The sequence below is a fragment of the Sturnus vulgaris genome, chromosome 16 (genome assembly GCF_052056855.1).
Source record: "Sturnus vulgaris isolate bStuVul1 chromosome 16, bStuVul1.hap1, whole genome shotgun sequence".
Lineage (NCBI taxonomy): Eukaryota > Metazoa > Chordata > Aves > Passeriformes > Sturnidae > Sturnus > Sturnus vulgaris.
The window spans coordinates 3,016,949-3,043,085 of record NC_142258.1 but is presented as its reverse complement, the minus strand read 5'-3'; positions in this window follow the sequence as shown (position 1 = coordinate 3,043,085).

The window sequence follows — 26,137 nt, the reverse complement described above, 5'->3', positions numbered from 1 at the left end:
TGCCTGAGATACAAACCTGGGGAGTGGGGTGGGGGTGAAAAATCCCCCTCTTCTCTGCAAGAATTGGCATTTAACCTTTAGTGGAAGTGCACCGTTCAGGCAAACACAAGGTGTGTGATATATTCCCTGGGTGACTTTACCTAGAGATGTTCTCTTCTTGATCCAGTGCTGCAGTGTGCTGTTGAAAAGCTGCTTTCCTCTAACCCAGCACCTGCTGCAGTTCAGTGATGGATTAAAGCAACTCTCGATTTTCCTTATCCCTCTCCGGGGGGAGTTGTAAAGTTTAATTAATTACATTTTGTAAAACATGATGAGATTCTTGGATGATAAATGCTACACAAATGTAGAGTATTTTTTAATGAGCACTGTATGACGGCTGCAACAAAAACGCTTGTTTAATCAAACTGATCTGAGCTGCAAAAAAAATCCTCACCCTGCTGCTATCAAACAGGAATCAAGTACTCTGTCTTTCATGGGCTATTGGTTTTGAGGATCCCAAGGCATTTTTCAAAACTTTAGCAAAATAAAGAGGCAAGGAGCGTATTTGTGTCTCAATATTTTATAGATCTTTCCCTTTGTGTGTGCAGTTTAGATTATATAACAAACCACTTGGCAACAGGGAAGGGAAAGATCACAATGGTGTGGTTGGGTGTCATGGCTGTGTGACAGGGTGTATGTACCTGCTCCAGTATTACTGGGCCACATCAGGCAACACACTTCTGGCACTGTATATTTTGTGTTTTAGATGTTTTCCAGTTGTAGTCATGTGAGATCATCCAGGCTGAAGCATATCTGGTTCTCTCTCCTAAACAAACCAGGATAAAATGAAGCCTGGGAATGTTGGTCTTCATTGTACATGTAAACCTTCCCAGGGAACCAGTAGTTTCCATACTGGAAACTGCAGCCTGGTGTAAGGATAAGCAGGATGCCATTTCTTTTTCTGGAATTCAGTCAGGAAAAGAAAGAATAATTTCTCAAGCTAAAAAGACCAGCCTTAGGCCACTCAGTGGGTAGAACTTCAGCCATACACCTCTTGTGGAAAGGGATTCCTTCTTTGTTACTGGAATGCTGAAGTGTCAGATCACCAGTGAACAGAGGAGCTGTGATTTGAAGCAGCACTTAGAGCACAGCCTGGAAGGAGCAATCTGATATTTCCATCCTGTGATGACCAGCCCAGTCCCACAGTCTTTGGGATCCAGGGATGTTCCCAGCAGAGGTTACTATGGCTTCTGGCACTGGTGTTGTGGGACTGAAGTGATGGCAGCAGCTAGGTCCTCTATTTCATCCCCACTGCAGTTTCCTTAAAGCTGCTGCTTTCCAAAATTTGCCTTTTCTGGACCTTTTATAATCTCTTCTGCTTTTGACCAGATGGATTTTTCCTTGAGGGGAGAAGAACAGGAGGAGAATGGCCTTGATATAGATATTGTCTGGCTGTGCTGGGAAGGAAAACGAAGACAGAAGAAATGAGCTGTTGGACCCATGGTGTTATGAGAGGGATGAGTGAGACATTTTAGGGAATAACCAACCAATCAGCCAATCTAACAAGCAATTTGTCTTTCCTCATTAAAAGGCAACACCATAGTGGGAGAAATGTAGAGCCATTCTTCAGAAGATTTATTGCCCTGTAGCATCTGCACAAGAAAACTCTAAGTGCTGAGTGGAGCAGGAAATTGGAAGTAGATTGCACAACTTGCAATTCAACAAAGTTCTTAGATCTTCTGTGGAAAGAAAGTGCTGGGATTTCAGAGCTGGCCCTAGCTTGTAAGGCTTGTTTAGTCCTGGGAGAGGAACCAGTGCACATTTGGTTAAAGCTGATGGAGGCTTTCTTATTTACTGGTCTAGCTAATAAGAGCATCCTAGAGTGCTGCTTTAACCAGAACAGATGGAAATACTTCCCAGTGCTGTGATGGATCTAACTGTGCCTGTGATTAGTGAACCAAATACATTGATATGAGCTATTGGAGTTTGCTGGACCTCTGACAAGAGAGGGGTGCCTATGTTCCCTGCTGTGAACATATCTCTTTACAGCCCTCTGTATGTACAGCATTTTCTCAGAAACCAGCCTCAGGGACAATTATACATTAATAGCTACTTCTTTCAGAAGCAGCCAGCCCTGCTCCTGAGAAACAGCTATTTTCAGGCAGTCTTGTTCCTGTGGAACTGCTATTTTTAGTGAGTTCTATTTCTGAGGCCAAAAAAAGAAGAAGAAGCCATTTCTGTATCCCTCCACCATGGCCCAGACCCACTGGCTGTGGTTGACTTGCATTTTGCAATAAACATTTCCTCTTTATATCTCAGTAGCCTGAAGAAAGTGGTTCTCCAGCCATTACAGAAAGCAGCAATCTGAGCTGGGGATAATTATGCAGGGAGGGCTTGTGGGAGGCAAAGCCGTGCTCACATACTATAGATTCCATTAGAAGGAGTAGGGAGATGTAATGGGGCTCTCCTGGGAGATGCAGGACTTTTAGATACCTAATTTGGAAGTCCGTTCTGGTATCCATTTTCAACATCCCAAGAGTAATGATTAATCCTGTACTCCAGGTTTCTCTGAATCAGTTTGTAGCTGTAGTAAATATGGGCTGAACACGATAACGTCACTGGTGCTCTGGGTAAATCACTTGAGGCAAGAGGAGCTCAGGGTCCGTGGCCATTAACTCACTGTGCACCCTCATCTGGCAGCCACTGCGACTCAAGAATCTGCCACGGAGATAAAAGAGGCTCCGTCAGAGCTGAGGAATGTGGTGTTTTGCAATAAAAGTATCTCATATGCTGAAGGCCCCATAAATGCACCCCAGCAATGCTGTGTTCTCATTCCTGCAGCATCCCAACAGCTGGGACCTGGAGATCTTCCGTATGTTCTTGTGGCCGTGGCCTTTCAAGGGGCATTTGGTAGATGCAACCACATGAAAATTCCAGTAATACCTTTTTGTTATTTGTGGGTTTCATGCAAATGCTGGTGTCCTGACACAGGGGTGAAGTGAGTCTCACAATGCTGAATCTGTCCTGAATTTCAGCAGTGCAAAGTTCATCTCAGGTGTGTTGTGATCTCTTCCCTACAGCTGCTTCTGCCTCTGATCAGTGTGTGGCTGCAGGTAAAAGGTTTAGATTAATTTTGTTGTCCTGGGCAGCTGTGGCTGCCCCATGCTTGGAAGTGTTCAAGGCCAGACTGGGCTTGGAGCAACCTGGGATAGGGGAAGATGTCCTCACCCATGGTAGGGGCTGGAATGAGGTGAGCTTAAGCTCCCTCCCAAACCCAAACCATTCTATGATTCTGTGAACAGTGACATCAGCAGAGAACATAGACTGGAACCATGGCTTGCAGGATTGTATACACTGATAGATCCTTTCTTGGCAGGGTGTTGCTTTCTGGATTCAGCAGAATCAGCAGTTTAGTCTTTGCACAGGGTCACAGCAGTACTGAAAAAACCCCGCCCGTCCTTGCTCCAGCACCGTTTGCTCAGGGGCTGCTCTCAGAAGACACCGGGGGTTTGTGTGTGGTCTGAAGGTCACTCTTTCTCGGGAAGAGGCTCTTCTTTCCTGTCTGAGTGAGAAGGGGAGGCTGTTGGCAGTTCAGCCTTGTAAGCAGTTTCCCTTTTCTTTTGTGCAGGCAATACTGATGAACTTGGTCTCTAAGTGAAGATTATTTATCTTGTTTTTAACCCTGTGCAGGAGAGGAACTTGGCTATGTTTGTCCTGCAAAACCAGACACTTCTCCCGCCCCTCCTTTTATAAAATATTCCTCCTATCCTCCCATCTACAGGCAAAGTCATTATCTCTGGACAGTTTCTTGAAACCCAATTGCCTTTATATTCTGGTCATAAGCAGAGCATTGTTCAAAGCATGAGTGAATCGTGGCTGCCTTTATCACAACGAGAGCCCATTATTGGCACTTTTCCCTTTTTACTGCTTCACTAGAGAAAGGCAGGCGAAAAATGGGACAGAAATCTAGGAAATGAAGGGTAATTTACAGTTCACAAAGGAGCAGTAAAAATTAATTAGCTGTCTGAGGATCTGTTCCGACCTGGGCCATGGAGTTTGTGCCAGTTCTTTGTGTTGCATAAACTGGCTGTGCTGTGCTAGGCTGCTGAGATCAGGCTTGTGCTGTGAAATTAAGGCTCGTTGCTGAGGTAGAAGTCCTTCAGGGCATGCAAAATGTGTATGCACACCTAATTTGGTGTGCCAAAGAGACATGATGGTGCATATAACTCAGGTCATTACATGCTCAACTGGTTACTTAAGTTGTTCACTATTAGTTGTCACAGTAACTGCTCATGTAAATTACTGATGCAGTTATTCACATAATTTAGCACTGAGCTCCTTTGGAAATCCAGGCCTAATTCCTCCTCTTTTAGCAAGATGGTGTCTGCACAAATAAAACACACTTTACACACCATATCCATATGGTCCAAGTCCAAAAAGAGACAGAGCCCCAGAGGGATCAGAGAAGTGACAAGACACTGTCCCAGCTGGGCTTGGGGCCGGTTTGGTCCTGCTGTGGGATACAGGAACTGAGCAACTCCAGCATCTTGCCAGTCATGTTGCCAGCCCTCCAGTCAAGCCTGAGATCCCCACCTGGAGAAAGAACTTCACAAATCAGAAATGTCCTAATTTGGATCCTTTTTTGGTACATAATTTTCAAAACTGTAATTTCCATTTGAGAACTATTTGTCCTGATCCTGAGCGTCAGCTGAACTCTTTTTTTTTTTTTTTTCCCTGTAGTTTAATTTAGGCAGCAGATGCCATCAGAATGTTAATGCCTTCTTAATTCTCACCTACATGCTTTTATTCTTATTAATTTGTTATCTGGGGCTTTAATATTCTATTTTTTTCCCTGCTTTGATCAGTTGAAATAATTTGATGGCAGCATTTCAACAGGGCTTGCACTGGGGAAGTGTGTAATGGTGCATCACCAATGTGTGTTGCTGTGTATCCTGCAGCGTGCTCAGCTGTTGTACTGCCAGAGCAGGAATCATGTGATGGTTTTAGGTGATTATAGATGAGGCCTTACTTATCCCTGCTGTGAACAACTAGAGAGGGAACAAGCTTTAAGGGCAGTTTCTCTGCTTTAGGATTTTGCCCTCTGCAGTCAAGGGTTGGCGATCCAGGAGCTGGTGATCCCTGTGGAAGTGCAGCTGAGCTTGCATCCAACGTGCTTGGACGGCTGCCCGGCCACAGCGGATGCTTTCAGTCAGCACCCTTAAACCACTGCTATGGGGAGGCCACAGAGGTGTCCCCACAGCACTCCCTGTTCCCAGCTCAGGGGCTCAGGGATGGCATTTCCTGACTGAGAGCCGTGGGGAATGAGGCAGGGATCATTCCCAGCTGGAGGATGGCACCTCCCGGAACCAAGGGGCAGAGAAATGGAGGTGGGTGGGTTCTTTGGTGCTCCCCAGGTGATGCCAGTTCCAATGCATGGGAGTTTTTTTTGTCACTTGGGTGTAGGGAGGCAGCGAGTTTGGCTTCTGAGACAGATTTAGTGAACGTTACCTAGGAAAGGGTGTTCCAAGCTGTCTAGAAGTAACAAAAATAAAGTTAAGGAGTGATAGAGAGAATGAATGGTTTTACTAGTTTAATCAAAACATTTCTGAAAGGAAGAGGAAGGGAAGTGCCCAAGTCCCAGACAGTTTCTCAGTGTGTTTTCTTCCTTCCCAGCAGAGAGAGGGGAGGCCTCGACAGACTTTACTGGCTACTTTGGTACAGCCTCAATAGGAAAGAAGCCCTTGTGCCCATTAGAGGTTGGGAATGACCCAAATTTACCTACCATGGGGCAAATGAGTAAAGGGACAGGGGAACTATTTGACCCTTTACCTATGACAAAACTCTGCTCTTAAAGCACTCAGACATGGGCTTGGGGTAGGCAGCAAGGTTCTTTTATCACAACTGAAAGATACAGTGAGGTTTTTCTAGAGAGACTGCTCCCATCATGAGAGAAAAGACAGAAGAGAAGCAAAGGGTTGAGGATGAATCAACATTTAACTATGTGGCTTCTCAAGCCCAGTTTCTACAGCGTCTTCCCACATGTGCATACTTAGTGCTCCCAGTCGGCTTTTTTACCCTTTTAACTCTTCAGTGAGTCCTAGCAAATCTAATTCTGTGAGTTTGCTAATGCACCTTTTCCTAATGCCCCTTCCTCAGTTTTGGGAGACAGAAATAAGAATGTGACTTTGTGTTCTTGTTATTTGTGTTGCTTGTTATTTGGAGAATGAAATATAGAATTATAGAATTGTGGAATGGTGTGGACTGGAAGGTACCTTTAAGCTCATCTTGTTCCAATCCCTGCCATGGACATGGACACCTTCCACTAACCAAGGCTGCTCCAACCTGATCTTGGACACTTCCAGGGATGGAGTAGTCACAGCTTCTCTGGGCAGCCTGTGCCAGGGCCTCACATATATCTTGGGTTTTCCCTTTTCTGGGAAAAGCATGGGACCAGGTTCCATTTTATCCCTCCAACACTATTTGCAGATACCAGGGGGTCAGAGCAAACGAGTGAATATTACCTACAGCGTGAGGGGTGCATGAAGTTGCCAAAATCACATGGTTGGCTTTTAAAAGGGTTTTAAGGAAGTTTTTAAAGGTGACGTTTGTGTTCAAGCAAGCAGTGGCTGCTTTTCCAGCCAGTGCTGTGTGCTGGAAGTGCTGATGGAGTTTATTGGAGCACAGTGACTGCAGACCAGAGCTCACTCATGTCCAGGCAGCTTGAAGGGTGACTGCAATGGTAACAGTCTTGTGTAGGAAAACCTCTGCATTCAGACCAAGGGCTGCATAAGGCAGGGGCCCGGGTAACAGCTGCATCCAGCAGTTTGGTGGGAGAACTCTGGGCAGGGTGAAACTGTAGCTTTCATTTGGGCAGATGGAGTCCATCTGTTGATGGGATCAGGGATGGGACAGCATCTTCTGGAAAGCTGGGATTAAGATACACAAGCAGTGCATGCAAATTAGGCATCAGATTATGCACATGAGAAGCACAACGATCTTCTGGTATTTTGGTTGGCTTCCAGGTTTGGATTTGGAGTCCTTTATTTCTGGTGCATGAAGGCAGCAGCTGATGTGCTGAGCCTCAAGAGCTGCCTCTGCCTGCAATGTCCGGATTGCAGCAGGACCCGATGAAATGGCAGCACACACCCTGCTCAGGCTGCTCCCCTTCCCTCTCTACTCCTTCCATGGGACACTGGATCCTTCTGCAGACCATTCCCAGCTCGGATAGAAGTGCCAAAGGACCTTGTGCAGGCTTTGCCCTGCCCATCACGCTGGCAAGGCAGGCCCATTAAGAGGTGACAGCTTTCTGGCTGCTGCGAGGTGCTGCATGACACATCGGGTATTGTGTGCAGGACTTGAGGTCGGTGAGAGCTATCTGAGTCATTTATTACCCACCAAAGTAGGTGAGTGACTGCTGTTGTCCTTATCCTTTTAGAGAAGGATGCTCAGGCACAAACAGGTCAGGATATTTAGTGAAAGTTCCAAAGAAGGAAGTATCACAGCTCAGAAATAGTGCTTGGTCCCATGCTCAGACAATTATTCTTCACTTGTTTCTCTCTGAAAGTCATGTACTAAGCATTAGTGTTATTAAGGCTGGTCAGCTCATGCTGCATAAACACCATAATGTGAATTTAGTGTTTTCCGCTGTTTTTTGGTTGTCCATGAATCAATCCCGGTTCACCAAGCAGCTCCTGCTGTGTCTGCAAGATGAGCTTTCTCTCTTGGTGTTCTGTGTGCTTGGTTCATCCAATTCACATGGGGGCTTCTTCTGATTCCTGTTCAGAGGAACAAGCCTTGTTTTAAAAACAAAGAAACCCTAAATATTTGCTGCTAGCATTCCCTGGGGCTGCATTGGAAGGATTTGTTCTTTAAGCTTCCTGAATGGTTTATTTGGTTTGCAGAAGCACACCAGTCCTGAACAATGTTGTTATTTGTGTCATTATTGCATCCAGACATTGGCTTGGGCACCAGTGGTGCAGGTGCTGGATAAGCACCAAGCACCTGGGTGGTCCTTGTCCCAAGGAACTTAGGAGACCAAGGTTTGCAGTGTGCTGCTACTCAGATCTGTCTTCATCCTTCTGGCTCCAATGCCTTGTGAGAGGTGAAAATTAGAAAGAACAGAGTGAGAAGGTCTGAGATGTTTGTCTGAGGTAATCACAGGATAATGGGGAATAGAAGAATTAATATACATACACTGGAAATATGTATAAATGAGGGATTTGAAGAGACTTTCTGTCTGTTTGGGAGCAACTAGAATTCCTGCTAAATAAGACTCAGAAATTCATGTGACAAACTAGGGTGCTCTTGATTTTTAACCAATAAAAAAAACAGCCTCTTGATCCTCAGCTTTTCTGCAGTATATTTCTTTTTCTCCTTCCTTTTCCCATCCAAATCCTCCAACATACCCAGAAATGTCTGTTCTTTTCCCAGCTGGCTGCATCTCAGCGGGCAGAATCTGTGGCCCTCTCCCATTTCAGGCCCATTTGACCTTGCCTTGTAACCAGATGTTTCACTGGAGAACGTTCACTTGGGAGAGCCTGGGTTGCACTCAGCTGCTGGTGAACTCTCTGCCTCGGTCAAGCAGCTGTAAACAAAACCAGCCCAAGAAAAACAAAATCTTTTCTAAACTGAGTTGGCCAAGGATGGAGCTGAATCCAGAGATGCAGATGGCCATTAGCATGTTGATGAGGCTGCAGAGAGAAGCTCATCTGCCATCCCCATTCTTCCACCATGGGTTTCACTCAACTAAGGAGTTCTTTTTTTAGAGACCACAAGTATTGTTCCCCTGATTCCCAGGAGTTTGGAGATACCTGACACACAGACCCTTTCCAGTGCTGCCCAAGGCACCTTGTACTGTCTGCAGCTATCCATTCATTTGAGTGAGTTTTTGGCCAAGAGTATTTAAAAAGTGGTGGCTTGGTGGCCTGGAAGTCAAAGAAGAAGGACTCACAAGAACACCACAGCAAAATGATGCATGAGGGCCATCCTTTCTTTCAGATGTGTGTTGGGATTATTCTCCTGGCATTTTTAGACAGTTCTCTGCAGAAATGGTTCTGTCATCTTCACTTGATCAGGAGAAGATGTGAGAAATGTCTTTTAGGGTTAAAGCAGGAGTTTAGATTGTCAGAATGTTCAAATTCTTCAAAATTGGGAAGTGGCCAACCCTTGGAGCCCCCATTTTGCACAAGACACAGTGGGATGCTCATTAGCTGAAATGTGGGGAGAGCCTCACGTGCAAGGGGGCCTCCAGAACAGCATGGGGTCCCCTCATCCTGTAGTGAGAAGTTATAGGAGTTTGGGACAGCTTCCTTTGGACCTTGGGTTCAGATCTGAGAAGGCTTTTTCCATTTGAGTTGTGCTTGGCCAGGTTAGAGGATGGAGGCAAGATTTGCCCCATCATCTCTGAACAGACTCAGCTGAGCCAGAGCCATTCTCCAGTGAAAGGGTGAATTATCCTGAGCTGAGATCTCTCGAGAGGGATTGCTTGGCACACAGATCCCTGCTGTACCAGGGGGATGGATGCCTGTGACTGAGCACTGTACACACAGAATTCTGTTGATATCCACATCAGTGATTTCTCCTCCACAAGGGTCAGGCTTGCCTGTCCCTGAACATCTGCTACCACTCAGCAGACATCCACCACTGTGTTATTTATCCAATATTCAGTCTTTTTTTCAGAGGAAAATTTGCCATCTCCTGCTCCTATTTGTATACCACTCCACTTTCTACAGCCAAGTACCAGCTTGCTGTAGGAAATGTCAAGGTTATGTGGCTACAGCCCATGGACAGTTTCTTCTCTGATCCACTTCTGGGCCCACAAATAATTTTTAATAACCAGAGTGCTCTTAATCCACTTCTAAAGTGGGCTAGATCTGTTTAACCTAATCTGAGTATTAAAACTGGTCACAGTGATATTTGAGCACCTGTGACTTCCTCAGACCAGCTAGAATTCAGGACTCAGAAGCCAATGGCTTTTCCTGTCCTGCTGTACTGACACATCCCTTCTGGGGTGATTGATACCTTCCAGAGATGGCATTAGGGTCAGTTACACCAAGCTAAGAAGTGATGAATGGGGCCACAGGGCAAATATTCCTTTCAGATTCCCAAATAAAAGGGTTTTCAGATTCTCCAGAACTTGGCTTCAGCGTCTCAGGGAGCCATTCTTCTTTTGTAAGAGGCTCTGGGAGTTGCATTGCTCAGCCAGCTGGGCACAAGGAGAGAGCTGGAAAGAGGAAGGGATCTGCTAACACTATTTTGCCCTCTGTGCTTAGATCGACACTTCGCTATGTTTTAAACATCCGCTTCATCATTCCTGCTGTCCAACATCCCACTATGGCCCCAGCAAGAGCTATTTTAATCCCTCATCATTCATCAGGAGGCCCCTTCCTGTTCCCTTTCTATCTGCTCCTGCATGCATGTGTGTGCATCTCTCCACCGAGAAATCCCCCGGGGTGGCTGTTGTCGTAAAGGTCACTCAGGGATATTCACAAACAGCAGGTGTAAAATTAACAACTAGTGCAATTCCAATCATCTGGCAGGAAGGAAAACATTGGACAATAGGTAGAGCCAGGGTAAAGTTTCCAGCTGAGGGCTCATTGCCTGATATAGGATGGCAGATTGGTGGGCTGGGAACTCTCCTAGGAATGTGAAACCGATAGGGTATTAGCAGCCCCCCTGCCCCTCCAACACAATTGTTTTCAGCTTGCTCAAAAATATTTGGAAATGTTACCGAGTGGGACGTGTGGGCGAGAAGCATCCTCCAGCCAATCAGCCGGGGAGATTCCAGCCCTCCCCTTGAATTTCAAGCTTTTGTTTTCCCTGATGGAAGGGAAGGTGAATCCTCCATGATTAATTTAGGGATCTTAAAGCATTTTGGATGAGCTCCTGCAGCGCACTAGCAAGTGTTGCTCTCAAGGATTGCGGAAATTGCGGAGAGATGGCAAGAGAGATGGTGGATATATGATCAATATGGATTCTGACACCTTATCATTTTTGTTAGTGGAACTGATTTTAGCTGTGTGAAACAATGGGAGTTTCACTCAGTAAGGGCATCTGGATTGCACAAATCTTCTGGAGGCGTGAATGGAATGGTAGATCCTGTTAGACCTTGACTAATGTGAGCAACCAGAACGGTGGCTTGACTCAAGGAGCACAGGAGGAAGATTTACTGTGCTGTGGATATGTCCAAGGAAAGCTGGCAGCACTGAACACAGGGAAGACAATGGGGAATGGCAAAGGTTGTTGAGAAGTTTGGTTTAAACCATGTTGAGACAAGTTGTTCTGCAAGTATTGAAATGAGTGCTGAAGCCATGCCCGGCATGGAGAAAGTTTGGGTAGAGGTTTTATCTAACACACGGCCTTTCCTCTGCTGGAGTTCAGCATGGAGTTCTGGCCTACATGGAGTAAAAGTAAATGTATGAGGTTGTTGCAGCTCACAGGCTCATTGGTGCCTACAGCTCTGTGGCTTCTTCAGTCTCCTCTGCCCCTCTCCTTCCCCATGCTCAAAGCTCTCAGCATGATGTGACACCAGGAATCCTTTGGCAAAATTCTACCACACCACAAACAGAACTTCTTCCTGTCCAGCTCGCACAGTGTCCATCTTCTGTGTAAACGGTTTGGTACAAACTCTGTCCACCACAACACAATAGTGCTGGAAAAGTTCTCTGGTGGTTCTCTGAGCCTCCATCGGGATCCCGTTGCTCTCGCTTAGCTGGGACGTGCACATGGACTGTGCTGGCCAAGGGTGCTGGGCTGAGAGGGGCCTGATGAGACAGTGTGACCCTGACATCCGTTGTCAGCAGCGCTGCCATCGCCAGCGAGAGCAGGGGGAGGACTGAAATTCTCCCGTTCAATTGGGCGAATTTGATACCTGCTCGTTCTTGTGTCCTCGTGGCTCGGCCACTTGACATTTCTAAACATTCTCAAGCAAGTTCACTGGAAAAATATCCCATGTCAGGAGCTGGTGATGTCAAGGCTAATAACAGTCCTGGGGTCAAATCCTTCTGATCCTTCAGGCAAGGACCTCAAGATTTGGCTCCGAGTCAACAACAAGGTCTGTCACGTCAATGATGGCTTATTATGAATCCCAGCGCAAGCCTTTCCCAAACAAAGTGCTCCCGTTTGGTTTTCCATGCAGGAAAAGGTTAGCAGTTTCCAAAGGCAGGTCCTCGCTTCCTTGTGTGGAGTGGAGAGCAAAGCCAGTGAGCTTGGAACGAGCAACAGCACTTTCCCTTAGAGCAGAAGACAGGTAAATCTTTATCTGGGAAATTCTCTTCCCATATGCAACGGTACAAGATTATTGTTTTCATCTCTAGAGGTACCGGGAGCTTTTTCTCTGTCTCTGTCCATCATTTGGATGTAACAATATCACTGGGCTGCCTTTGTTAATGTTACAATGGACCTCAGAAAGCCGAATGAGCCGTACGGGGAAATGCACGGCTGGATGTCGGGGAAGGAGATAGCAGGGATCGTACTGGCTCACACTCGTGCTGCACTGAAAAAAGGAATTGTAAATTGACATTCCCTTGGCTATTACTTTATAATCCTGGCACTGTGTTGAGAATGATACCACTGGAATGGTGTCCAAAATGATAATTATAACCACTTCCTATTTTTAATTTCCTCTTAATAAGGGACACAGTGGTCATCATCTGAACAATAACGATTCTGCTCTGCCCTTCCAGATGTCAGAACATTATAAAGCATGGATTAACAAACACTGATGTCTCTCTACAGACCTTCCTTGTGAACTGAAAACTCTGGTGCTCCCCAGCTGACACACACACACCGCACCAGGTACAAACCTGAGCGCTATGGGAAGTGCTGGACCTGCTTTGCTGTTGGCCTCATTTTGCAAGGAGGTATTTGAATAATGGAAAAATAAAGTGATTTGCTCCATGTCCCTGACATGAGTCAGGTGACAGAGAACAGATTCAGCTGTTCACATCTTCCCATTTTTCTCTGTCAAATGGTCTTCTTTTTTTTTGCTGTATTTTAGGACTCATTTGACATGAGGTTCCTAAATATGTAGGCTGGTATTCAGAATTGCTGAGTCCTCACTAGTTGCCCTCCAGGCAGTACCCAAACAAGATATCCTTGGGGAAATCTGTCTTGTCTTGAATATCAGCAACTACTAATAGCTATTTCTCTTTATAGAGTCATCTATGTTTTTCAGGTGGCCTCCATCTCTGCACACTCATCCAAGGTGATGCACACAGCATAAGCACAAGGCAATGAGCACAGCATATAAACCCAGTTTCCTAAAGATGACTATTTCACAGCTATTTCCTTCCTAAAAACCTACCTGGTGATAAGAAGTCTGTTGGCTGGGAGGGTTTGAACTCTGGTTGCCAAAACTCTTAGCTAAGGGCAAACTGGTCCATGTGGAGTTACCCTGTACTTCCAAAAAACTCCTGACTCCAAGGAAAGTGGGTTGCTCATTCTGCAAAGCACTTATCTCCTGCTGGCTTTTAGGAAGTTTAAGTAGGATCTTTCTCCACTGAAGGTCAGATTTCACGTATCTCCTGAGATCTTAGAACCAGAGTGCTTCTGAAGGAGAAGCAGAAAGGAGAAGACTATCTGGGGTTAGGAACATTTGAGCAAAACTGCCTTTTATGGCTCAGACAGCAATTCCAATTATCCAGCACTTAGGCATTGGGAAGATTCAGATAAGAGGTCTCAGATTTAGCTCCTTTCTTCTCTTTGCAAGTTAATGTGCCACTTTTCTTCTTCTTTTTTTTTTTTTTTAAGCAGACAATCAAGTCTATGATAGCAAATTTCAAGTTAAAAGGAAAAAATTGTCTCTGCAGAAAATGGAAAGAACCATTTTGGTTCTAGGGTGAGTTCTGTGATCCACCTGAAGTATGGGTAGCTGTCATTGCACACACATTAAACAGAAGCTGGTGAGCTTCTTGCAGGAGTAGCTGGATAGAATTCTGTGGGTTTTTAAATAAAATTATTTGAGTGCACGATACATACCAAACTGAGCTGCTGTTATGCTTCCATCAGGCTATTTATACACTGTGACAGTGCAGGAACCTCGATTTTGACTTCTGCCTTTAATTTGAAAAGTCAGTCAAAAAGCATATAGTTCCTTCAATCCTATGAAAACCTTCACAAAAGTTCTGCTCCAGAGCCCCATCCATTTCTTCTCCATTGCAAGGGGCCAGGTTTCCAAAAAAAAAAGGTGCCATCACCAAGCTGTCTCCCTTCCTTCCCTGGAGTATTTGTACAGGACAGTCTCTCTCATCTCCTGACAGATTCCTCAAAGGAGAGCTTCCCAATTTTCCATCTCTCCTCACTGCACAGCCACCCACAAACAGCTTCTCAGTCATCTGAGTGCTGGTAGGTCAGTACCATACAGCAAAGATTTATGGAGCATGTGCAACCTGTACACTAATCCAACAGCACCGTGTGGAGCTCGTATTTATTTTCTGGGATGGATAATCACCATCTTTTGAAGAGCTTCTTCCTCAACACCTTGCTCCTAGAAGGCCAACCATGATTCTACCAAGAACAATGGCTTGGAACCCTGTTATCCTTCTGTGTGGTGCCCGTGTGTTTCTCACCCCTTCTGGCTACTTCTGGTAACCTGGATATGTCAGCAAAATCTGCAGAGTCCCGACAGCTGGTGTGAGGGTTAGACAGCAGGAAAGCTCTGCCTCTCAGAGCCTTTTCTATCTGCCCCAGAGAGACTGAGCCTCTCCCCCTGCTTGCCCTTTGTATTACACCATGGAGTGGAGAGGAGCAATCCTCTGGATCCAGCACTCTCCCTTCCCTTCTTTTCCTGCACAAGATAACTCCCAGCCCTTGCTGCTTCTGCTCCAGCCCCCTTCTGAGCGTGCTCTCATTAAGACCCCAGAGGGAGGAGGTGATGCTCTCAAATTGTCTTAATTGCTCTTGTTTATGCTGGTTACGATGGCAATTAGTTGCCATGCAGAGGAGGCTTTATTCAGATGTGCAGGTTCTCCATTGTTCCCTACTCTGAAGGATTGTCTGTAGGCAGCTCCAAGTCATTTACAACAATAGATTAATATGAAGATCAGTAATCCTGGGTGACTCACAGTCACACACATGCGAGACCCGCCAATCGCTGTGACCTGCCACTGGATTTGAGGGGAGGTTGAATGTTGCTGGCATGTTCTTGCAGGATGTGAGGAGATAATGCTCTGCACTTGCACAGCTTCTGCTCTCCAGGAGCTTCCCAAACATGAATGGAGAATGCTCCCTTTCTAGGGCAGGCAATGACTCTTACACTTGCTGGAAAGCAGGGAACTGGGGCAGAATGTCTCTTTTGTCCAGTGTAAATTAACATGTGCCAAAGTTTAATCATGGGTCAGGAATCCTGACTTTTAGTCCTGATCTATCATTCAGGCACTCCGTCACTGAGGTCGTGGAGAGCTTCTTTTATGCATGTTGTGTGCTATGTCCCATTTATCACCTCTGTCTCACAAGTTCCTCTCTAGACCTCTGCAGTTCAGTGTCGGGATCTTCATTTGGCAGAGACTCACTGGAGACAATGTTGAGACGCCTGAGCTGTGGGTTTGTCCCTTCTGTCATACTGTTCACGCTCAGAGCCTGTGCTGGGACTGACTGCACTGAACTAGGAGCACTTTGCTTCCCATTCTTACTTTCCTGGATAATCCCAGCCTGCATCCCACTCTACTTCACTGATCCACCCCTTGACTCAAGACGTGTGTGCCAATTTCCCCACTAAATCCTTGTTTCAGGAATATATGTCCCCTGTATTCTGTAATTCACCCTGGACCCACATTGTCCCTCCATGAGCCAGGCACTCCACACATCCCCTGGCTCCCTCATCCATCACTCTCCCTGCTGCCAGGGACACATCATTCCCCCATCTTTCCTTTCCCCCATGCTGGGTGAAACAGGAGATGCCCGCTCCTATTTTTTCCCTGTTTGGGAGATAACATTATTTAACAGCAGGGAACACAGGCAGAGCTGTGAGGGAGGGTTGTGCTAGAAGGGATTAACAGCTGTCATCAACCTGCTCTTGACTCTAAAGTCCATTACAGAGCCGGGTCAAGCTGTTGAAACTCCTCACCAGATTCCTATTTGCTGCCTATTTTCAGTCATTGGATGCTGACAACAGCCCCATAATTTCCAGTGTCAGGTTTGGTTCTCTGTGTTACCATATTGCATGAACTCCAGCAGACAGACAAGTGCAGAAATTCTTTCCAGCTGAGTGTGAAAAATTGCCTTGCTCAGTCCATAAGTAATATGCTTGTTGAGCTGGGCTAATTTTCTTCCCTGTACAAAACAGTGAGGTTTCTGCATAATTTTGTGCATTACAAAAACACCAGATCTCAGGGACTTCATGGTGGGCCAGGCCTCAAGTGTGTTACTGAGCAATTACTGAGTCTTCACTTGTTTTAAGCTGAATAAAACCTTGAGGGAGCAGCTGAGGACCTGACCCCTGCTTTTCCATATTCATACAAACAGAGTGAGTTATACTGGGTCAGCAAAGGGCTGATTCAGGATCATGTCCTATGACACCAAAAGAAGGTACCTAGCATAGACTAGGAGGCCTTTTCTTCCATAAATATGTATTTAATGTAGAAATATAACTTATATAAATGGCTAGAAGTTCTGTGTAATTAGTAACCCTTGCTGGATTTCTCTTCCACAAACTTTTCCAGGTTCTTAAGTTCATATATATTTTTAGCCTTTTCAGCATCCTGTGTCAAGGAGTTCCTCAGCTTAACCACGTCTCCTTTCTTTTGAACCTTGAGATCCCCCCATTCCTGGGAGGTTTTGAACCACCCACCTTTCACAGTGGTACATATTCCCAAAGATCCTGAATTAGTCATATATTTAGTGTTAATTTGTTTTCTAATATCTCCTTCCCTTTGAATCCACCATCTGCTCGAAATCTGCCCTGCAGTGTAGTCACCATTCTGGAATGAGAAACACAAAAGAACTCGAAGCTCTTGGAGTGAAATAGTGCAAAGCACCTGCACGAGGTACCAGTGGTCACTCCTGGAGCAGTTCCCTTGGAGTCACTGCGTGTTGCCATCACTAAACAGTGACATCTCCCAAGCTTTGGAGCAGGCTTGGCTGTGGATCCAGAAGAGGGCAATGGTGACACATCCTCACCGAGGCTCTGAGCACCAAATCCACTGAGGGCAGCCACTGCAGGAATGGAGCCAATAGCCAGACCACCCTGGCTAGTGGATCTGCCTGTTCCTGGCTGTTTCATGGCAAGCAGATTGAAGTGGGAGGCAGCTTTCAGCTACTGTCTCAGGTCAGATGGGACTGTCAGTCAATTGTTAATTATGACTCTTCTTCTTACTAATTTCTCTAACTTCTATCACCATGGCAGCTAACTGCCGTGGAAAGACTCAGCCAGAAAAAGGAGAAGACAACCAAACTTTTCATAGCAAGGGAACAGGAACGAGCTACAGAGGAAAGGGGGTGGAGGAAGAGATCTGTAAATTGTTTGCCACGAGAGTCTAACACAATGTTCTGAATCCTAAAATGGCTTTTATTGAAGGAACCTTAAAGATCATCCTGTTCCAATCTCCCTTCCATGGGCAGGTACACCTCCCACTATTCCAGATTGCTCCAAGCCCCATCCAACCTGGCCTTGGACACTTCCAGGGATGGGACAGACACAGCTTTTCTGGGCAACCTTTGCAGGACCTCCCCACTCTCACAGGGAAGAATTTCTTCACAATATCCCATCTAACCTTGCCCTCTGATAGTTTGAAGTCATTCCCTTTTTCCTATTATCACATCTGCTCTGCCCTGACCTGGTCAGTCGATCAGTTTTAATCTTTGCTGATGGCTGTGTGTCCAGAAAGGGCAAGAGGAGGAAAAAAATGACAGCACTTTAAGCTCTGATTAATTTTTAAACTTCCTCCCTTTCTGCTTATTTGGTAGCTTTTGTCCTGGTGCTGAATGTGTTCTTTTCCCCATGTGTCACTTCCAGAGGAATACTGTGGAGATGAAATGCCAGTTGGTCATCACAGGGCATTTCACCTGTGGGGGCTGGATGGAAACTCACAGGCTGGGGCCATACAGGGCCCAGGGACAAGTGGTGACTTCTGTCACTGCAGCAGCTCTCAGGAAAACAGTGACACAGTGCCTGAGTACATCAGCAGCATGGGCAGAGCAGGTTGTGTGGGATCAATAAAACAACAGCCATTTTGTTGCTGTTTTGCAGCAACACCACATAACAGTTGCTGAAATCACTGGCTGGTCCATTCAGCAACTTTCATTTCTGATTAAGCTTTCCAGCCTGTAGGTATCTTCTCTCACACCTGTCTTACCATTTCCATTTACAAGGGCTTAATTTAGAAACCCATTGTACCTGGGCCTGCACAGACCAAGCTAATTTATTTTACATAATGCCTCAGCACTTTAGGAAACAGTCTTGATTTAAGTCCGTCTTGGAGGGAAGGATGGACTTCTGCTTCAGGTTTTGGATTGAATTTTGAGAGAAACAGACCCTGTTCTGACAGTGTTCACAGATTTCCCTAGACCTTTTTCAAATCACTTACCCTGCTTTGAACCTAACCTTTGAGTCTGGAAAATAATCAATATAACACTTTCCTTAGCTCTGGTTTTAGGATAAACATAGTATTTAGATGGCATCAAAGCCCTTGTGTTCTGTGCTTTAGAAGCAGAATAAAAAGCTGATTTCTGTTCTGGGGGACTTTGGTGCATAAGTGCAAGACAAGGACAGCAGGCAGGTGCAAGTCTGCTGAGAAGGAATGAAAGAAGGCAGAGCTGACAGGCAAATAGACCCTGGGCATTGCTGCTGTCAGCTTTTCCACTGGCATCTCATCAGGGACACGCAGGGAGAGAAGGAATCGCTCCGTGGGCGTTCACGGGAAGCGGCTCCGGAGCGCGAGGGAGAGGCACGGGACAAGGGCAGCTCTGGAATCCACGTGGGTGAACTTCCAGCAATCCTGGGCCACAGGAGACTCCGTGACATGGCTGAAGGAGGCACAAACGCCCCCCTCCTCCTTGGCAGAGCTGGCAAGATCCCATCTTTTTGTTCTCTTGAGGCTTTTGTTTGTTCTCTAAATGCCCCCGGACTTTGCTTTTCGAGTCTCTTCCTTCTCTGTCATCACTGCCGCAGCAACAGGTGAGTTTGAGAAGTTACACGTGGGGAAGATGAGCTGCACTGTGGAAATAAATGACTCAAATCCTTTGCAGACCCCACTGGAGCCAGTAGATCTGAAGACAGGTGCCCTCCATCCACAGAGCTGTGAGCATGGATGAACCATCCAGTGGCTACGTACCTTCCAGGGCCCTCATCACCATTTCTTCCCCACAGAACAGCAGTGGAGGAAGCTCCAGAAGTATCATTTCTTTATTTCAGTGCTGCCACACTCACTGACGTCCTCGCTGAGCCTCTTGCGGCAGCAGGCTGCTAATCAAAAACTCTGCTGCTGCTGCTAATCAAAACCTCTTTGCTCGCCACTTTGGCATCATTCTGGGAAGCCAACAGAGCGCAGAGATGCTCAATTCCTCCCCCTCCACACACCTTCCATTGTCTTCAGGACTGACAGCTCTGATGTGGAGCAGTGATAAAATCCAGCTGATGCTGTCAGGGCCTGGTACAATTGCACTGCAGGGAAAAAGGCGACTGGCTCTGAGTCATCGTAGCCGCCTGGAGCTCAGGATGCCTCGCACACGTGCTGTCTCCTGGCACGGCTCATCACACAGCCAGGCACCTCTGGATGCTCCCTCTGAGCAGGGATTGACCAGAGGGCTTGAGAAGGGCCAGGACTGGTGGCCAACTGCATGGCCAGCCATCCTTTGAGATGTTAGGAAAACTCACAGGGATTTAAAAAAATACTTTTTTTTGTAGAATCATAGAATATCCTGAGTTGGAAGGGACTCACAAGGATCATCAGTCCAACTCCTGGCCCTCCACAGACATCCCAACAATTCCACCCTGTCCCTGAGAGCATTGTCCAAACACTCCTGGAGATCTGGCAGCCTTGAGGTTGTGACCATTCACTAAGGAGCCTGGTCAGTGCCTGGCCACCCTCTGGAGGAAGAACCTTTTCCTAATATCCAACCTAACCCTCTCTGACACAGCTCCAGCCATTCCCTGGGTCCTGTCCCTGCTCCCAGAGAGCAGAGGTTGGAGTTGCCCCTGTGCTGCCCCTTGGGAGGAGTTGCACCCCCAATAAGATCTGACCTCTGCTGAAGCCTTTGAGTGTAAGGAGCAATAAAGGTGGATGGTTGGATGTTCCTCTGCTTGACCTGTGTTCAGGGGTGTTTAGCAAAGCATTTGTGCAACTCCTAAGTGGAAATTTTATGAAATAACACCTCTCCTTCAGCTCCTCACATTCCCATCCTTATGGAATGGGCTGAGTTGCAGTTGAATTTCTGGAAGGTTCCAAGATGCAAGGGATCCAGGCTTGAAAAATGGATCAGGAGTGCCAAGCTAAGCCAGAAAGGACATTCAAAGAGGGGAAATTGGAATGTGATGTGAACTTCTCAGTGACCTTGAGTAAACTGGCTCAGTGCTGCTCATCCTGCCCAGGTCAGCAGCTGAAATTTCCATTACTGAAAGTAGAAACTCAGGGGTCATTTCTGTTTCATTTCTCACTTTTTCCCAAACATGACATTGAATGAGAGGCATTAGGAGTTCCTCCTATAAATAGGATCACCCCTGTCAAAGCTGGTTAAGTCATACCCAGTGTCAAGCCCATAAACAAGGTGCCTCTCATGCATTGTCTGGAGGGTGCAGAGGGGGCAAAGGGAAGTTTGACAGCTCCTTGTTTGACCACTTTGCACGGGGACATCACTATTTGCAAGGCAACAAACGTGATCATCCCCAGCTCCCATCTGGAGGATTTTTGGAAGTGGTGCAGAGGCAGAGAAGTTGAGGACCACTGCTCTCTGTTGTAGCAGAAGTGAACCCTCCCAGCTCCCACCCTCACAGGTGCTGGGCTCTCCATGGCTGCTATCCTGGCAGGGGTTAAACACTCTCATTTCCCCTCTTCCTTCAAGGTCTTTCCCCAGTTCTGCCCTAGAATGGGCATGGGGGTCATCCTGGGATGACCTGGAAACCCTGCACTTCCACTTGTCTCTGTTTCCCATGGAGGGAGCTGCAGTTTCCTCCTCCTTTCGTGCTTCCCAGTTCTTCTTTAGCTCCCCGAGAAGCCGCAGTTCCAGTGACATCTGTGACAAAGGGGCTCTGCCACGTGGGAAGTCAGCTGGGGCATGGCAGTGAAGCCAGAGACACAAAGCAAAGAAGCATCTTTGAAACAAGGGAGTTGTAAGTGTCCCCCCGTGCCAGCTGCAGGGACATCTGGATGGAGCTGGCTCGGCAGAGCTGCAGGGTCGCCAGGGTTGTGCATGGCCGTGGTGGCTCCAGAGCAGAGCACTTCAGGATAGCAGCAGCTGAAGGAGGCACCTGAGGCTCCTTCACTTTCCTCTTCCCCTCTGGGAGCTTCTTTCCACCTCTTCACCAAACTTTGTGTTGCTCTGAGACTGGGGGATGCTCTGCTGAAGTGATGCAAGTGAATATGTCTTAAAAAAAAAATTTAACAAAATAGATAATTTCTGTGGTCTCATTTCCCCATAGATCCACAAGCAGTTGCATCAGTACAGCTGAGGGGGTGGAAAACTGAAGTGGGGGCAGAAAAGAACAAAAACTTTCTAAGTCAGCTTTGAAAATGTTCAGTAACTACATGGAGACCTCCAGCCCCTCGTCCCCTCCAGACGTGAAGAGCCGTCTGGTGCTCGTGTGTGGAGACACAGCCAGGGAGCAGAGATGATTTGTTTGAAGCTGAACTGAGAGCAGCTTAGCAGGGGAGGAATTGCTACTTGTTCTGAGATAGGCTAATTATATTCTGTGTCCTTGGAAGCCAACCCTTTCCTACTCTGCTTGCATAATAGAGATCCTATAGCTTTGTACAGAAGCACCAGGGTTCCCTCCCATCTCCGCTGCACACAGCAGCCTGTCCCACTGCCAGTCTCCACCCCAGAAGGATCTGAATGTCAGTCCTGCATTCCCTGGAGGGCTGCTGAAGCACTTTGGATTCCTGGGAGATGGAAACCCTTCTAAAAACGCAGGGTAGAGTTACTCTAATTCCTTGCTGTTGGGGATCAAGCTGAAGCCTGCTGCTTAATGGGGGATAAGTGGATGTAATGCAGTCAGTCAATAACTTTATGCACACATGCAGAGCCCTTTGGATTACTGATTTCCAAAAGGCAGAGTCTCCCTCAAAAACCCTGCACCACACTGAGTCAGCCCTGAGCCTTTTGACTTAATATTTCCTTCTTCACCTGTGCTTTTATTCTTCCTCCCCTTATTCATTTTTTTCCCACTTATTCATTTTCCCCTCCAGAGAAGTTTTCAGCTTGTCAAACGACTCTCCCTCTCCCTGTCTCTTTTCTCTTTGCCTTTTGCAGTGGGAGGAAATATAATAATAAAAGGAGCAGTTTTCAAATAAGAAGCCCCACGTGTTACCTGGGAACTGTCTCTCAGCATCCAAATACCTGCTGGGGCAGAGAGCAATGAATCCCTGCTGCTGTTTTGTACCCACCAGACACTGTTTGTATTTTGTCACATGTTCCTGTCAGGTCTGTCACTTGGTACAAGCAGGACTGACTGGGCCCTTGTAAAGTAGGATTTCCCTTTACACCTCCCTGCCAAGCACTCCTCACTCCTTCCCTTCCTCCTCACAGGGAAAATTGCTGCTCCAGCTGCTGCCATGGTAGTTCCCAGGCTGGGGGAATGGGTTTGGGAGTGTTTGTGCTCTTTGCCTCATTACTCCAAAATTCTCCTCATCTTGGGGAGCCCTTTATTCCTGGCTTATGTCTCTGTGGGGAGGGAAGGCTGAGATGAAGGAGTTGCTGAACCGCTCTGTCCTCAGTCCCTGCTCAGCTTCAGGCTGAGCCCTTCACAGGTCCAGCACTTTTTATGGCCTTACGGAACTGCTCCTAAAAGGAGAAATTTGCAGGAGAAGGAGTTCCAAACCAAGGAATTCCTGTAAGACCAAAGGACCTGAAATGGCTCCCTTGCCCCGCCCCCCCCCCCAGATGGGGAAGTGCAGGAGGGAATGGCCCACGCTGCTGCATTTATCCCAGGCCTCTCTGTTCCTCCCCAGACTCCTGGCTAAAAGGCTCATCTGACTTTTATAGGGCTGGCGAGACCAAGCAAACAAAGCCTCAGGGTTTAGTCAGCGCCGGCGGGTACAGCACGTGCCTTTTCCTTCTCTCCCCTCCTTCCTTTCCTGCTGACAGCTTTCCTGAGCACATGTGGCTCAGCTCGGGAGCCTCTCCTCAGCAATGAGCCTCAGCACTGGGGCACGAGAGCATTTCTTACCATCCCGAGTGGAGGCTGCTCTCTCTTTCACCCCCAGGACTTCTCAATACCTTCTGAGAAACTGAGAAAGGCAGGGAAAGAAGGGGAGGGATGCTGGAAGTGTCTTGGAGCATGAAGATGCTCTGTTGGATGGAGAAGTGATTTAGGCACGAGCCCAAAGGTTTACAGGCAGGACTTTCTCTCCCTGCTCTTTCCCAGAGCTCTGACTTACAGCCACAGCCTGTTCCTTCCACACCACCAGCGCTGGGGGTCAGAGGGATTCACAGACCTCAGCTTGTGGTCCCCACACTCTCAGTGTCCCCTGAGCTGAGGAGCTGCAGCAGAAAAGCTGCTTTCCCCACACACTGCTGGGTTTGTTGGCTCTAATAAACCTCTCCCTTTGCTGCTGGGACTGTGCTCTGGGGCTGGGAGTGAAGCATTGCTCCTCCTGCTCATCCTTCCTTACAGGAGTTTTGGGAATCTTTGTAAATAAGCCAAGAACACGAGAAAGAGAAATTCCTCCCGTTCCAGGCCCTGCCTGACACTGCACAGATCCTTTGTTCTTGGCTTCTTTCTCCCTCCCAAGGCCTCAGAGAAGTTCTTCTACCAGCACAGCCCCCTGCTCAGCCTCTTCCACCAGTTAGCAGCTATCCATTAAGTGACCAGGAATAATTCCATCAATTAGCCTATCTCTCGAGTACTCTTTCCCCAGGTGCTGGCAATGCCACTTAAGCACCAACAGGGAAGGAGCATTCAAGAGCTATAAATGTATAGACATGTTTGTATAACCTCTTTGTTCTTCATAACTTTGTGGTACTCCTGGTTTCAGCTGGTCCACAGAGAGATCAGGCTCAGCCCTTATCCAACTTATTCCTTGGAGATCTGCATTCTGGTCTGTGCTCTCAAAGTGGAATCAGACCTTTCTGGCATCTGTTTTCTTACTTTTTTGGGGGGGGATTGTGTGAAGACACACAGGAGGCTTTGAAGCCACCCATCCTGTGATCAGGCCAGGCATGATGGATCCAGGGTGGTAAGAAATAGGCTGAATGTGTTGCAAAGGAGACTGTTCAATAAAATAAATATCTTCAAAGGAGAAGGAAAGTAGCAGGAATGAGTAGAAGAAAGGATGTTTTCAACCCTTGAAGGAGAATCTGGAGAGAGATCCTTTTTAAGGTGTAAAATGGTGTCAGTAGGAACATAGTACTGTTACTGCTTTGAAGAGAGCAGTTAGTTGAAAATGGGAGGATGTGCAGGTTATCCCTGAACAGAAAGTGGTGATGGAGCTGAGGGAAGTTCCTTTGAAGTTTTCTGATCCTACAAAGGAAGGACACACTCCTGCCCACCTGAACCCAGCAGGAATCAAAGCACAGAATCCTAGAATGGCTTGGGTTGAAAGTGACCTTAAAACTCATCTGGTTCCAACCCTGCCATGAGCAGGGACACCTTCCATTAGACCAGGTTGCAGGGAATGTGACAATGCTCTGCCCATCTCTTATCTGGGCCATATTCTCAGAGCCCTGCCCAGCTGAGCCTTGCTGCAGGGGAAATGATAGAAAATTGTAAATTAAGGATACCCAAACCTAGCCTAACGTGGAGGACAGTGAAGGGAAAAGGATGTGATGTTCTATTCACATCTACTTTTTTGCTGTGGTAGCAGGGACTGAAAGTTGGAGGGTTCAGGCTGTGCAGCACCAGGTGGTCTGAGGGGAGCTGCTTCCATCAGCCAGGAAAGGAGTGCAGGGCTTTAAGTGCCCAGATACCTTTTGAAAGCTTTTCTGTCCTTTCCCTCTTCACATGGCCAGTTATTTCCTCATTCCCTAAGGGAAATGCTAAAGAGAGATCCGAAATCTGGTGAGGGAGCTGCTGGCTCAGTGATGCCGTTCTCAGTTCTGCTCAGGTAGCACAGTGGCTGCAAATTAATTACTGTTAACGATGCCACCTTCCTGCAGAGAACAGCAATTTCTGCAGCGGGCACAAAGCTTGGTTTTGTCAAGTGCCCAGCCTGCAAGGAGACCTTCTGGCATCCCTGCACTGCCCATGAGCCCATCTGTTCCCAGTGGGAGCCACGAGGCCATCAGGCAGTGCCGGATGGAAGCTTGCTTTGACTCATGGGTCAGAGAAGTCTATCGTTCCCAGTCACTTCTTTAATTGACACAGTGAAAGAAGCCACATCTTCCTGCCTGATTCTGACCAGGTCTGTAATTGAATTCAGCTCAACATCTCCGCTTCAGCCCCCCAGGGACTTGTCAATTAATGATGGATTTTTTTTCTCGCCTTGGGAATTTCTCCTTGCTCCCATTTTTTTAGTTAATAGGATCTAGTGCTAAACCTGGCAGTAGTAAATCTCCCACCCCCCATTTCCTACCTTTCCTAAAGGTGCCTCAAGAAGAAAAGGTCTTGGGCATGAAAAGAGAGAAGAGTGAACTTCAGGGACTGAAAACATGTGCAGCTTTCTTGTCTTTTGTTCATTCATCCTTCCTCTCGCTCCTCTCAGGTCTTTTGTTTCTCCTTGCCAAAACTGCTTGTGCACACTTCACTCAGGATCTCATGAGACTGCTTTAGAAACTGCAAAGCTGAATTGGATCCTTCTTTTTCCCCTCTTGGAGCACAATGTCTGTTTAACCTTTCTCCCTTGGCATCTGTCTCTCCCAGCAACCTATTTGCAACTCATGGTGGCAGAGGAATCCCAGTGCTGACTGGGTTTGAAATGGGGGTTGCTGGGGGCATGGCCAGGAGTATGAGATAGCTGTAGGGTACAATTTCAGGCTGGCTGCAGGAGGCAGCTATTCCATGGATCTGCTCAGCCTCGTCTCTCCGAGCCCTGCCAAGACATAGAGGTTTTTTTCATTGCTCTTAGAAAGG